We start from the raw sequence: 15004 nt of genomic DNA on the forward strand, positions 1-15004 counted from the left end.
CAATGGCTTTGCTGACCTGGTTCACTGGCTCTACAGCAGCTCTGCTGACCTGGTTCTCTGGCTCTGCTGACCTTTTTCTCTGGCTCTAAAGCAGCTTTGCTGACCTGGTTCTCTGGCTTTAGAGTGGCTCTGCTGACCTGGTTCTCTGACTCTACAGCAGCTCTGCTGACCTAGTTCCCTGGCTCTAGAGCAGCTCTGCTGACCTAGTTCTCTAGCTCTACAAAGGTTCAGCTGACCTGGTTCTCTGGCTCTACAGCGGCTCTGCTGACCTGGTTCTCTGGCTCTAAAGAAGCTCTGCTGACCTGGATCTCTGGCTCTAAAGCAGCTCTGCTGACCTGGCTCTCTGGCTCTACAGTGGCTCTGTTGACCTGGTTCTCTGGCTCTAAAGCGGCTCAGCTGACCTGGTTGTCTGGCTCTACAGCAGCTCTGCTGACAAGGTTGTCTGGCTCTAGAGCGGCTCTGCTGACCTGCATCTCTGGCTCTACAGCAGCTCTGCTGACCTAGTTCTCTGGCTCTAGAGCAGCTCTGCTGACCTGGTTCTCTGGCTCTAAAGCAGCTCTGCTGACCTAGTTCTCTGGCCCTAGAGCAACTCTGCTGACCTGTTTCTCTGGCTCTAAAGCAGCTCTGCTGACCTAGTTCTCTGGCTCTAAAGCAGCTCTGCTGACCTGGTTCTCTGGCTCTAGAGCAGCTTTGCTGACCTGGTTCTCGGGCTCTACAGCGACACTGCTCACCTGGTTTACTGGCTCTAAAGCAGCACTGCTGACCTGGTTCTCCGACTCTACAGCAGCTCTGCTGACCTGGTTCTCTGGCTCTATAACAGCTCTGCTGACCTGGTTCTCTGGCTCAACAGCAGCTCTGCAGACCTGGTTCTCTGGCTCTACATCAGCTCTGCTGACCTGGTTCTGTGGCTCTAAATCAGCTCTGCTGACCTGGTTCTCTAGCTCTACAACGGCTCTGCTGACCTTGTTCTCTGTCTTTACAGCGCCTCTGCTGACCTGGTTCTCTGGCTCTAAAGAAGCTCTGCTGACCTGGATCTCTGGCTATAAAGCAGCTTTGCTGACCTGGTTCTCTGGCTCTAAAGCAGCTCTGCTGACCTAGTTCTCTGGCTCTAGAGCAGCTCTGCTGACCTGGTTCTCTGGCTCTACAACGGCTCTGCTGACCTGGTTCTCTGGCTTTACAGCGGCTCTGCTGACCTGGTTCTCTGGCTCTAAAGAAGCTCTGCTGACCTGGATCTCTGGCTCTAAAGCAGCTCTGCTGACCTGGTTCTCTGGCTGTACAGCGGCTCTGCTGACCTGGTTCTATGGCGCTACAGCAACTCTGCTGACCTAGTTCTCTGGCTCTAGAACAGCTCTGCTGACCTGGTTCTCCGGGCTCTACAACGGCTTTGTTGACCTGGTTCTCTGGCTCTACAGCAGATCTGCTGACCTGGTTCTCTGGCTCTACAACAGCTCTACTGACCTGGTTCTCTGGCTCTACAGCAGCTCTGCTGACCTAGTTCTCTGGCTCTAGAGCAGCTCTGCTGACCTGGTTCTATGGCTCTACAGCAGCTCTACTGACCTTGTTCTATGGCACTAAAGTAGCTCTTCTGACCTGGTTCTCTGGCTCTAGAGCAGCTCTGCTGACCTGGTTCTCTGGCTCTAAAGCAGCTCTGCTGACCTGGTTTCTCTGGCTGTACAGCAGCACTGCTGGCCTGGTTCTCTGGCTCTAGAGCAGCTCTACTGACCTGGTTCTTTGGCTCTAGAGCAGCTCTCCTGACCTGGTTCTTAGGCTCTACAGCAGCTCTGCTGACCTGGTTCTCTGGCTCTACAGCAGCTCTGCTGACCTGGTTCTCTGGCTCTAAAGAAGCTCTGCAGACCTGGATCTCTGGCTCTAAAGCAGCTCTGCTGACCTGGTTCTCTGGCTTTAGAGCGGCTCTGCTGACTTGGTTCTCTGGCTCTACAGCAGCTCTGCTGACCTAGTTCTCTGGCTCTAGAGCAGCTCTGCTGACCAGGTTCTCTGGCTCTACAACGACTCAGCTGACCTGGTTCTCTGGCTCTACAGCGGCTATGCTGACCTGGATCTCTGGCTCTAAAGAAGCTCTGCAGACCTGGATCTCTGGCTCTAAAGCAGCTCTGCTGACCTGGCTCTCTGGCTCTACACTGGGTCTGTTGACCTGGTTCTCTGGCTCTAAAGCGGCTCTGCTGGCCTGGTTGTCTGGCTCTAGAGCGGCTCTGCTGACCTGGTTGTCTAGTTCTAGAGCGGCTCTGCTGACCTGGTTCTCTGGCTCTACAGCAGCTCTGCTGACCTAGTTCTGTGGCTCTAGAGCAGCTCTGCTGACCTGGTTCTCTGGCTCTAAAGCAGCTCTGCTGACCTGGTTCTCTGGCTCTAAAGCAGCTCTGCTGACCTGGTTCTCATGCTCTACAGCGACTCTGCTGGCCTGGTTTTCTGGCTCTACAGCGACTCCGCTGACCTGGTTTTCTGGCTCTAAAGCAGCAATGCTGACCTGGTTCTCTGACTCTACAGCAGCTCTGCTGACATGGTTGGCTCTATAGCAGCTCTGCTGACCTGGTTCTCTGGCTCAACAGCAGCTCTGCTGACCTGGTTCTCGGGTTCTACATCAACGCTGCTGACCCGGTTTTCTGGCTCTACCGCAGCTCTGCTGACCTGGTTCTGTGTCTCTAAAGCAGCTCTGCTGACCTGGTTCTCTGGCTCTACAGCAGCTCTGCTGACCTGGTTCTCTGGCTCTACAATGGCTCTGCTGACCTGGTTCTCTGGCTCTACAATGGCTCTGCTGACCTAGTTCTCTGGCTCCAGAGCAGCTCTGCTGACCTGGTTCTATGGCTATACAGCAGCTCTGCTGACCTGTTTCTATGGCACTAAAGTAGCTCCTCTGACCTGGTTCTCTGGCTCTAGAGAAGCTCTGCTGACCTGGTTCTCTGGCTCTAAAGCAGCTCTGCTGACCTGGTTCTATGGTACTAAAGGAGCTCCTCTGACCTGGTTCTCTGGCTCTAGAGAAGCTCTGCTGACCTGGTTCTCTGGCTCTAAAACAGCTCTGCTAACCTGGTTCTTAGGATCTACAGCAGCTCTGCTGTCCTGGTTTCTCTGGATCTACAGCAGCTCTGCTGGCCTGGTTCTCTGGCTCTAGAGCAGCTCTGCTGACCTGGTTCTCTGGCTCTAGAGCAGCTCTGCTAACCTGGTTCTTAGGATCTACAGCAGCTCTGCTGACCTGGTTCTCTGGCTCTACAACGACTCAGCTGACCTGGTTCTCTGGCTCTACAGCAGCTCTGCTGACCTGGTTCTCTGGCTCTACAATGGCTCTGCTGACCTGGTTCTCTGGCTCTACAATGGCTCTGCTGACCTAGTTCTCTGGCTCCAGAGCAGCTCTGCTGACCTGGTTCTATGGCTATACAGCAGCTCTGCTGACCTGTTTCTATGGCACTAAAGTAGCTCCTCTGACCTGGTTCTCTGGCTCTAGAGAAGCTCTGCTGACCTGGTTCTCTGGCTCTAAAGCAGCTCTGCTGACCTGGTTCTATGGTACTAAAGGAGCTCCTCTGACCTGGTTCTCTGGCTCTAGAGAAGCTCTGCTGACCTGGTTCTCTGGCTCTAAAACAGCTCTGCTAACCTGGTTCTTAGGATCTACAGCAGCTCTGCTGTCCTGGTTTCTCTGGATCTACAGCAGCTCTGCTGGCCTGGTTCTCTGGCTCTAGAGCAGCTCTGCTGACCTGGTTCTCTGGCTCTAGAGCAGCTCTGCTAACCTGGTTCTTAGGATCTACAGCAGCTCTGCTGACCTGGTTCTCTGGCTCTACAACGACTCAGCTGACCTGGTTCTCTGGCTCTACAGCGGCTATGCTGACCTGGATCTCTGGCTCTAAAGAAGCTCTGCAGACCTGGATCTCTGGCTTTAAAGCAGCTCTGCTGACCTGGCTCTCTGGCTCTACACTGGGTCTGTTGACCTGGTTCTCTGGCTCTAAAGCGGCTCTGCTGACCTGGTTGTCTGGCTCTAGAGCGGCTCTGCTGACCTGGTTGTCTAGTTCTAGAGCGGCTCTGCTGACCTGGTTCTCTGGCTCTACAGCAGCTCTGCTGACCTAGTTCTCTGGCTCTAGAGCAGCTCTGCTGACCTTGTTCTCTGGCTCTAAAGCAGCTCTGCTGACATGGTTCTCTGGCTCTAAAGCAGCTCTGCTGACCTGGTTCTCTGGCTCTGAGCAGCTTTGCTGACCTGGTTCTCATGCTCTACAGCGACTCTGCTGGCCTGGTTTTCTGGCTCTACAGCGACTCCGCTGACCTGGTTTTCTGGCTCTAAAGCAGCAATGCTGACCTGGTTCTCTAACTCTACAGCAGCTCTGCTGACATGGTTGGCTCTATAGCAGCTCTGCTGGCCTGGTTCTCGGGTTCTACATCAACGCTGCTGACCCGGTTCTCTGGCTCTACCGCAGCTCTGCTGACCTGGTTCTGTGTCTCTAAAGCAGCTCTGCTGACCTGGTTCTCTGGCTCTACAGCAGCTCTGCTGACCTGGTTCTCTGGCCCTACAATGGCTCTGCTGACCTGGTTCTCTGGCTCTACAATGGCTCTGCTGACCTAGTTCTCTGGCTCCAGAGCAGCTCTGCTGACCTGGTTCTATGGCTCTACAGCAGCTCTGCTGACCTGTTTCTATGGCACTAAAGTAGCTCCTCTGACCTGGTTCTCTGGCTCTAGAGAAGCTCTCCTGACCTGGTTCTCTGGCTCTAAAGCAGCTCTGCTGACCTGGTTCTATGGCACTAAAGTAGCTCCTCTGACCTGGTTCTCTGGCTCTAGAGAAGCTCTGCTGACCTGTTTCTCTGGCTCTAAAACAGCTCTGCTAACCTGGTTCTTAGGATCTACAGCAGCTCTGCTCACCTGGTTTCTCTGGATCTACAGCAGCTCTACTGGCCTGGTTCTCTGGCTCTAGAGCAGCTCTGCTGACCTGGTTCTCTGGCTCTAGAGCAGCTCTGCTAACCTGGTTCTTAGGATCTACAGCAGGTCTGCTGACCTGGTTCTCTGGCTCTACAATGGCTTTGCTGACCTGGTTCACTGGCTCTACAGCAGCTCTGCTGACCTGGTTCTCTGGCTCTGCTGACCTGTTTCTCTGGCTCTAAAGCAGCTTTGCTGACCTGGTTCTCTGGCTTTAGAGTGGCTCTGCTGACCTGGTTCTCTGACTCTACAGCAGCTCTGCTGACCTAGTTCCCTGGCTCTAGAGCAGCTCTGCTGATCTAGTTCTCTAGCTCTACAAAGGTTCAGCTGACCTGGTTCTCTGGCTCTACAGCGGCTCTGCTGACCTGGTTATCTGGCTCTAAAGAAGCTCTGCTGACCTGGATCTCTGGCTCTAAAGCAGCTCTGCTGACCTGGCTCTCTGGCTCTACAGTGGCTCTGTTGACCTGGTTCTCTGGCTCTAAAGCGGCTCAGCTGACCTGGTTGTCTGGCTCTACAGCGGCTCTGCTGACAAGGTTGTCTGGCTCTAGAGCGGCTCTGCTGACCTGGATCTCTGGCTCTACAGCAGCTCTGCTGACCTAGTTCTCTGGCTCTAGAGCAGCTCTGCTGACCTGGTTCTCTGGCTCTAAAGCAGCTCTGCTGACCTGGTTCTATGGCACTAAAGTAGCTCCTCTGACCTGGTTCTCTGGCTCTAGAGAAGCTCTGCTGACCTGTTTCTCTGGCTCTAAAACAGCTCTGCTAACCTGGTTCTTAGGATCTACAGCAGCTCTGCTGACCTGGTTTCTCTGGATCTACAGCAGCTCTACTGGCCTGGTTCTCTGGCTCTAGAGCAGCTCTGCTGACCTGGTTCTCTGGCTCTAGAGCAGCTCTGCTAACCTGGTTCTTAGGATCTACAGCAGGTCTGCTGACCTGGTTCTCTGGCTCTACAATGGCTTTGCTGACCTGGTTCACTGGCTCTACAGCAGCTCTGCTGACCTGGTTCTCTGGCTCTGCTGACCTGTTTCTCTGGCTCTAAAGCAGCTTTGCTGACCTGGTTCTCTGGCTTTAGAGTGGCTCTGCTGACCTGGTTCTCTGACTCTACAGCAGCTCTGCTGACCTAGTTCCCTGGCTCTAGAGCAGCTCTGCTGACCTAGTTCTCTAGCTCTACAAAGGTTCAGCTGACCTGGATCTCTGGCTCTAAAGCAGCTCTGCTGACCTGGCTCTCTGGCTCTACAGTGGCTCTGTTGACCTGGTTCTCTGGCTCTAAAGCGGCTCAGCTGACCTGGTTGTCTGGCTCTACAGCGGCTCTGCTGACAAGGTTGTCTGGCTCTAGAGCGGCTCTGCTGACCTGGATCTCTGGCTCTACAGCAGCTCTGCTGACCTAGTTCTCTGGCTCTAGAGAAGCTTTGCTGACCTGGTTCTCAGGCTCTACAGCGACTCTGCTGACCTGGTTTACTGGCTCTAAAGCAGCACTGCTGACCTGGTTCTCTGACTCCATAGCAGCTCTGCTGACCTGGTTCTCTGGCTCCATAGCAGCTCTGCTGACCTGCTTCTCTGGCTCAACAGCAGCTCTGCAGACCTGGTTCTCTGGTTCTACATCAACTCTGCTGACCCGGTTCTCTGGCTCTACAGCAGCTCTGCTGACCTGGTTCAGTGGCTCTAAAGCAGCTCTGCTGACCTGGTTCTCTGGCTCTACAGCAGCTCCGTTGACCTGGTTCTCTGGTTCTACAACGGCTCTGCTGACCTGGTTCTCTGGCTCTACAACGGCTCTGCTGACCTTGTTCTCTGTCTCTACAGCGCCTCTGCTGACCTGGTTCTCTGGCTCTAAAGAAGCTCTGCTGACCTGGATCTCTGGCTCTACAGCAGCTTTGCTGACCTGGTTCTCTGGCTCTTAAGAAGCTCTGCTGACCTGGATCTCTCGCTCTAAAGCTGCTCTGCTGACCTAGTTCTCTGGCTCTAGAGCAGCTCTGCTGACCTAGTTCTCTGGCTTTACAGCGGCTCTGCTGACCTGGTTCTCTGGCTCTAAAGCAGCTCTGCTGACCTGGTTCTCTGGCTCTACAGCGGCTCTGCTGACCTGGTTCTATGGCTCTACAGCAGCTCTGCTGACCTAGTTCTCTGGCTCTAGAGCAGCTCTGCTGACCTGGTTCTCGGGCTCTACAACGGCTTTGTTGACCTGGTTCTCTGGCTCTACAGCAGATCTGCTGACCTGGTTCTCTGGCTCTACAACGGCTCTGCTGACCTGGTTCTCTGGCTCTACAGCAGCTCTGCTGACCTAGTTCTATGGCTCTACAGCAGCTCTGCTGTCCTAGTTCTATGGCTCTACAGCAGCTCTGCTGACCTGGTTCTATGGCACTAAAGTAGCTCTTCTGACCTGGTTCTCTGGCTCAAGAGCAGCTCTGCTGACCTGGTTTCTCTGGCTCTAAAGCAGCTCTGCTGACCTGGTTTCTCTGGCTCTACAGCAGCACTGCTGACCTGGTTCTCTGGCTCTACAGCGGCTCTGTTGACCTGGTTCCCTGGCTCTAAAGTGGCTCTGCTGACCTGGTTGTCTGGCTCTAGAGCGGCTCTGCTGACCTGCTTCTCTGGTTCTACAGCAGCTCTGCTGACCTAGTTCTCCGGCTCTAGAGCAGCTCTGCTGCCCTGGTTCTCTGGCTCTACAACGGCTCTGCTGACCTCGTTCTCTGGCTCTACAGCAGCTCTGCTGACCTAGTTCTCTGGCTCTAGAGCAGCTCTGCTGACCTGCTTCTCTGGCTCTACAACGGCTCTGCTGACCTGGTTCTCTGGCTTTACAGCGGCTCTGCTGACCTGGTTCTCTGGCTCTAAAGCAGCTCTGCTGACCTGGTTCTCTGGCTCTACAGCGGCTCTGCTGACCTGGTTCTATGGCTCTGCAGCAGCTCTGCTGACCTAGTTCTCTGGCTCTAGAGCAGCTCTGCTGACCTGGTTCTCGGGCTCTACAACGGCTTTGTTGACATGGTTCTCTGGCTCTACAGCAGATCTGCTGACCTGGTTCTCTGGCTCTACAACGGCTCTGCTGACCTGGTTCTCTGGCTCTACAGCAGATCTGCTGACCTGGTTCTCTGGCTCTACAACGGCTCTGCTGACCTGGTTCTCTGGCTCTACAGCAGCTCTGCTGACCTAGTTCTATGGCTCTACAGCAGCTCTGCTGACCTAGTTCTATGGCTCTACAGCAGCTCTGCTGACCTGGTTCTATGGCACTAAAGTAGCTCTTCTGACCTGGTTCTCTGGCTCAAGAGCAGCTCTGCTGACCTGGTTTCTCTGGCTCTAAAGCAGCTCTGCTGACCTGGTTTCTCTGGCTCTACAGCAGCACTGCTGACCTGGTTCTCTGGCTCTACAGCGGCTCTGTTGACCTGGTTCCCTGGCTCTAAAGTGGCTCTGCTGACCTGGTTGTCTGGCTCTAGAGCGGCTCTGCTGACCTGCTTCTCTGGTTCTACAGCAGCTCTGCTGACCTAGTTCTCCGGCTCTAGAGCAGCTCTGCTGCCCTGGTTCTCTGGCTCTACAACGGCTCTGCTGACCTCGTTCTCTGGCTCTACAGCAGCTCTGCTGACCTAGTTCTCTGGCTCTAGAGCAGCTCTGCTGACCTGCTTCTCTGGCTCTACAACGGCTCTGCTGACCTGGTTCTCTGGCTTTACAGCGGCTCTGCTGACCTGGTTCTCTGGCTCTAAAGCAGCTCTGCTGACCTGGTTCTCTGGCTCTACAGCGGCTCTGCTGACCTGGTTCTATGGCTCTGCAGCAGCTCTGCGACCTGGTTCTATGGCACTAAAGTAGCTCCTCTGACCTGGTTCTCTGGTTCTGGAGAAGCTCTGCTGACCTGGTTCTCTGGCTCTAAAGCAGCTCTGCTGACCTGGTTTCTCTGGATCTGCAGCAGCTCTGCTGGCCTGGATCTCTGGCTCTAGAGCAGCTCTGCTGACCTGGTTCTCTGGCTCTAGAGCAGCTCTGCTAACCTGGTTCTTAGGATCTACAGCAGCTCTGCTGACCTGGTTCTTTGGCTCTACAATGGCTTTGCTGACCTGGTTCACTGGCTCTACAGCAGCTCTGCTGACCTGGTTCTCTGGTTCTGCTGACCTGTTTCTCTGGCTCTAAAGCAGCTTTGCTGACCTGGTTCTCTGGCTTTAGAGCGGCTCTGCTGACCTGGTTCTCTGGCTCTACAGCAGCTCTACTGACCTAGTTCCCTGGCTCTAGAGCAGCTATGCTGACCTAGTTCTCTAGCTCAACAAAGGCTCAGCTGACCTGGTTCTCTGGCTCTACAGCGGCTCTGCTGATCTGGTTCTCTGGCTCTAAAGAAGCTCTGCTGACCTGGATCTCTGGCTCTAAAGCAGCTCTGCTGACCTGGCTCTCTGGCTCTACAGTGGCTCTGTTGACCTGGTTCTCCGGCTCTAAAGCGGCTCAGCTGACCGGGTTGTCTGGCTCTACAGCGGCTCTGCTGACAAGGTTGTCTGGCTCTAGAGCGGCTCTGCTGACCTGGATCTCTGGCTCTACAGCAGCTCTGCTGACCTAGTTCTCTGGCTCTAGAGCGACTCTGCTGACCTGGTTTACTGGCTCTAAAGCAGCACTGCTGACCTGGTTCTCTGACTCTACAGCAGCTCTGCTGACCTGGTTCTCTGGCACTATAGCAGCTCTGCTAACCTGGTTCTCTGGCTCAACAGCAGCTCTGCAGACCTGGTTCTCTGGCTCTACAGCAGCTCTGCTGACCTGGTTCTGTGGCTCTAAAGCAGCTCTGCTGACCTGGTTCTCTGGCTCTACAGCAGCTCTGCTGACCTGGTTCTCTGGCACTATAGCAGCTCTGCTGACCTGGTTCTCTGGCTCAACAGCAGCTCTGCAGACCTGGTTCTCTGGCTCTACAGCAGCTCTGCTGACCTGGTTCTCTGGCTCTACAACGGCTCTGCTGACCTTGTTCTCTGTCTTTACAGCGCCTCTGCTGACCTGGTTCTCTGGCTCTACAGCAGCTCTGCTGACCTGGTTCTCTGGCACTATAGCAGCTCTGCTGACCTGGTTCTCTGGCTCAACAGCAGCTCTGCAGACCTGGTTCTCTGGCTCTAAAGCAGCTCTGCTGACCTGGTTTCTCTGGCTCTACAGCAGCACTGCTGACCTGGTTCTCTGGCTCTACAGCGGCTCTGTTGACCTGGTTCCCTGGCTCTAAAGTGGCTCTGCTGACCTGGTTGTCTGGCTCGAGAGCGGCTCTGCTGACCTGCTTCTCTGGTTCTACAGCAGCTCTGCTGACCTAGTACTCCGGCTCTAGAGCAGCTCTGCTGCCCTGGTTCTCTGGCTCTACAACGGCTCTGCTGACCTCGTTCTCTGGCTCTACAGCAGCTCTGCTGACCTAGTTCTCTGGCTCTAGAGCAGCTCTGCTGACCTGCTTCTCTGGCTCTACAACGGCTCTGCTGACCTGGTTCTCTGGCTTTACAGCGGCTCTGCTGACCTGGTTCTCTGGCTCTAAAGCAGCTCTGCTGACCTGGTTCTCTGGCTCTACAGCGGCTCTGCTGACCTGGTTCTATGGCTCTGCAGCAGCTCTGCTGACCTAGTTCTCTGGCTCTAGAGCAGCTCTGCTGACCTGGTTCTCGGGCTCTACAACGGCTTTGTTGACATGGTTCTCTGGCTCTACAGCAGATCTGCTGACCTGGTTCTCTGGCTCTACAACGGCTCTGCTGACCTGGTTCTCTGGCTCTACAGCAGCTCTGCTGACCTAGTTCTCTGGCTCCAGAGCAGCCCTGCTGACCTGGTTCTATGGCTCTACAGCAGCTCTGCTGACCTGGTTCTATTGCACTAAAGTAGCTCCTCTGACCTGGTTCTCTGGTTCTGGAGAAGCTCTGCTGACCTGGTTCTCTGGCTCTAAAGCAGCTCTGCTGACCTGGTTTCTCTGGATCTGCAGCAGCTCTGCTGGCCTGGATCTCTGGCTCTAGAGCAGCTCTGCTGACCTGGTTCTCTGGCTCTAGAGCAGCTCTGCTAACCTGGTTCTTAGGATCTACAGCAGCTCTGCTGACCTGGTTCTTTGGCTCTACAATGGCTTTGCTGACCTGGTTCACTGGCTCTACAGCAGCTCTGCTGACCTGGTTCTCTGGTTCTGCTGACCTGTTTCTCTGGCTCTAAAGCAGCTTTGCTGACCTGGTTCTCTGGCTTTAGAGCGGCTCTGCTGACCTGGTTCTCTGGCTCTACAGCAGCTCTGCTGACCTAGTTCCCTGGCTCTAGAGCAGCTATGCTGACCTAGTTCTCTAGCTCAACAAAGGCTCAGCTGACCTGGTTCTCTGGCTCTACAGCGGCTCTGCTGATCTGGTTCTCTGGCTCTAAAGAAGCTCTGCTGACCTGGATCTCTGGCTCTAAAGCAGCTCTGCTGACCTGGCTCTCTGGCTCTACAGTGGCTCTGTTGACCTGGTTCTCCGGCTCTAAAGCGGCTCAGCTGACCGGGTTGTCTGGCTCTACAGCGGCTCTGCTGACAAGGTTGTCTGGCTCTAGAGCGGCTCTGCTGACCTGGATCTCTGGCTCTACAGCAGCTCTGCTGACCTAGTTCTCTGGCTCTAGAGCGACTCTGCTGACCTGGTTTACTGGCTCTAAAGCAGCACTGCTGACCTGGTTCTCTGACTCTACAGCAGCTCTGCTGACCTGGTTCTCTGGCACTATAGCAGCGCTGCTGACCTGGTTCTCTGGCTCAACAGCAGCTCTGCAGACCTGGTTCTCTGGCTCTACAGCAGCTCTGCTGACCTGGTTCTGTGGCTCTAAAGCAGCTCTGCTGACCTGGTTCTCTGGCTCTACAGCAGCTCTGCTGACCTGGTTCTCTGGCACTATAGCAGCTCTGCTGACCTGGTTCTCTGGCTCAACAGCAGCTCTGCAGACCTGGTTCTCTGGCTCTACAGCAGCTCTGCTGACCTGGTTCTCTGGCTCTACAACGGCTCTGCTGACCTTGTTCTCTGTCTTTACAGCGCCTCTGCTGACCTGGTTCTCTGGCTCTAAAGAAGCTCTGCTGACCTGGATCTCTGGCTATAAAGCAGCTTTGCTGACCTGGTTCTCTGGCTCTAGAGCAGCTCTGCTGACCTGGTTCTCGGGCTCTACAACGGCTTTGTTGACCTGGTTCTCTGGCTCTACAGCAGATCTGCTGACCTGGTTCTCTGGCTCTACAACGGCTCTGCTGACCTGGTTCTCTGGCTCTACAGCAGCTCTGCTGACCTAGTTCTATGGCTCTACAGCAGCTCTGCTGACCTAGTTCTATGGCTCTACAGCAGCTCTGCTGACCTGGTTCTATGGCACTAAAGTAGCTCTTCTGACCTGGTTCTCTGGCTCAAGAGCAGCTCTGCTGACCTGGTTTCTCTGGCTCTAAAGCAGCTCTGCTGACCTGGTTTCTCTGGCTCTACAGCAGCACTGCTGACCTGGTACTCTGGCTCTACAGCGGCTCTGTTGACCTGGTTCCCTGGCTCTAAAGTGGCTCTGCTGACCTGGTTGTCTGGCTCGAGAGCGGCTCTGCTGACCTGCTTCTCTGGTTCTACAGCAGCTCTGCTGACCTAGTTCTCCGGCTCTAGAGCAGCTCTGCTGCCCTGGTTCTCTGGCTCTACAACGGCTCTGCTGACCTCGTTCTCTGGCTCTACAGCATCTCTGCTGACCTAGTTCTCTGGCTCTAGAGCAGCTCTGCTGACCTGGTTCTCTGGCTCTACAACGGCTCTGCTGACCTGGTTCTCTGGCTTTACAGCGGCTCTGCTGACCTGGTTCTCTGGCTCTAAAGCAGCTCTGCTGACCTGGTTCTCTGGCTCTACAGCGGCTCTGCTGACCTGGTTCTATGGCTCTGCAGCAGCTCTGCTGACCTAGTTCTCTGGCTCTAGAGCAGCTCTGCTGACCTGGTTCTCGGGCTCTACAACGGCTTTGTTGACATGGTTCTCTGGCTCTACAGCAGATCTGCTGACCTGGTTCTCTGGCTCTACAACGGCTCTGCTGACCTGGTTCTCTGGCTCTACAGCAGCTCTGCTGACCTAGTTCTCTGGCTCCAGAGCAGCTCTGCTGACCTGGTTCTATGGCTCTACAGCAGCTCTGCTGACCTGGTTCTATGGCACTAAAGTAGCTCCTCTGACCTGGTTCTCTGGTTCTGGAGAAGCTCTGCTGACCTGGTTCTCTGGCTCTAAAGCAGCTCTGCTGACCTGGTTTCTCTGGATCTGCAGCAGCTCTGCTGGCCTGGATCTCTGGCTCTAGAGCAGCTCTGCTGACCTGGTTCTCTGGCTCTAGAGCAGCTCCGCTAACCTGGTTCTTAGGATCTACAGCAGCTCTGCTGACCTGGTTCTCTGGCTCTACAATGGCTTTGCTGACCTGGTTCACTGGCTCTACAGCAGCTCTGCTGACCTGGTTCTCTGGTTCTGCTGACCTGTTTCTCTGGCTCTAAAGCAGCTTTGCTGACCTGGTTCTCTGGCTTTAGAGCGGCTCTGCTGACTTGGTTCTCTGGCTCTACAGCAGCTCTGCTGACCTAGTTCCCTGGCTCTAGAGCAGCTATGCTGACCTAGTTCTCTAGCTCAACAAAGGCTCAGCTGACCTGGTTCTCTGGCTCTACAGCGGCTCTGCTGATCTGGTTCTCTGGCTCTAAAGAAGCTCTGCTGACCTGGATCTCTGGCTCTAAAGCAGCTCTGCTGACCTGGCTCTCTGGCTCTACAGTGGCTCTGTTGACCTGGTTCTCCGGCTCTAAAGCGGCTCAGCTGACCGGGTTGTCTGGCTCTACAGCGGCTCTGCTGACAAGGTTGTCTGGCTCTAGAGCGGCTCTGCTGACCTGGATCTCTGGCTCTACAGCAGCTCTGCTGACCTAGTTCTCTGGCTCTAGAGCGACTCTGCTGACCTGGTTTACTGGCTCTAAAGCAGCACTGCTGACCTGGTTCTCTGACTCTACAGCAGCTCTGCTGACCTGGTTCTCTGGCACTATAGCAGCTCTGCTGACCTGGTTCTCTGGCTCAACAGCAGCTCTGCAGACCTGGTTCTCTGGCTCTACAGCAGCTCTGCTGACCTGGTTCTGTGGCTCTAAAGCAGCTCTGCTGACCTGGTTCTCTGGCTCTACAGCAGCTCTGCTGACCTGGTTCTCTGGCACTATAGCAGCTCTGCTGACCTGGTTCTCTGGCTCAACAGCAGCTCTGCAGACCTGGTTCTCTGGCTCTACAGCAGCTCTGCTGACCTGGTTCTCTGGCTCTACAACGGCTCTGCTGACCTTGTTCTCTGTCTTTACAGCGCCTCTGCTGACCTGGTTCTCTGGCTCTACAGCAGCTCTGCTGACCTGGTTCTCTGGCACTATAGCAGCTCTGCTGACCTGGTTCTCTGGCTCAACAGCAGCTCTGCAGACCTGGTTCTCTGGCTCTAAAGCAGCTCTGCTGACCTGGTTTCTCTGGCTCTACAGCAGCACTGCTGACCTGGTTCTCTGGCTCTACAGCGGCTCTGTTGACCTGGTTCCCTGGCTCTAAAGTGGCTCTGCTGACCTGGTTGTCTGGCTCGAGAGCGGCTCTGCTGACCTGCTTCTCTGGTTCTACAGCAGCTCTGCTGACCTAGTTCTCCGGCTCTAGAGCAGCTCTGCTGCCCTGGTTCTCTGGCTCTACAACGGCTCTGCTGACCTCGTTCTCTGGCTCTACAGCAGCTCTGCTGACCTAGTTCTCTGGCTCTAGAGCAGCTCTGCTGACCTGCTTCTCTGGCTCTACAACGGCTCTGCTGACCTGGTTCTCTGGCTTTACAGCGGCTCTGCTGACCTGGTTCTCTGGCTCTAAAGCAGCTCTGCTGACCTGGTTCTCTGGCTCTACAGCGGCTCTGCTGACCTGGTTCTATGGCTCTGCAGCAGCTCTGCTGACCTAGTTCTCTGGCTCTAGAGCAGCTCTGCTGACCTGGTTCTCGGGCTCTACAACGGCTTTGTTGACATGGTTCTCTGGCTCTACAGCAGATCTGCTGACCTGGTTCTCTGGCTCTACAACGGCTCTGCTGACCTGGTTCTCTGGCTCTACAGCAGCTCTGCTGACCTAGTTCTCTGGCTCCAGAGCAGCTCTGCTGACCTGGTTCTATGGCTCTACAGCAGCTCTGCTGACCTGGTTCTATGGCACTAAAGTAGCTCCTCTGACCTGGTTCTCTGGTTCTGGAGAAGCTCTGCTGA

General features: G+C 55.1%; 1 protein-coding gene across 5 annotated transcripts in view; it reads right to left on the bottom strand.

The window, feature by feature from the left end:
* The window catches only part of LOC146786088 (eukaryotic translation initiation factor 4 gamma 1-like), a 647727-nt gene that overhangs the window by 293231 nt on the left and 339492 nt on the right, over window positions 1-15004 (bottom strand). The window lies entirely within an intron of this gene.

The sequence above is a fragment of the Triturus cristatus genome, chromosome 11 (genome assembly GCF_964204655.1).
Source record: "Triturus cristatus chromosome 11, aTriCri1.1, whole genome shotgun sequence".
NCBI lineage: Eukaryota > Metazoa > Chordata > Amphibia > Caudata > Salamandridae > Triturus > Triturus cristatus.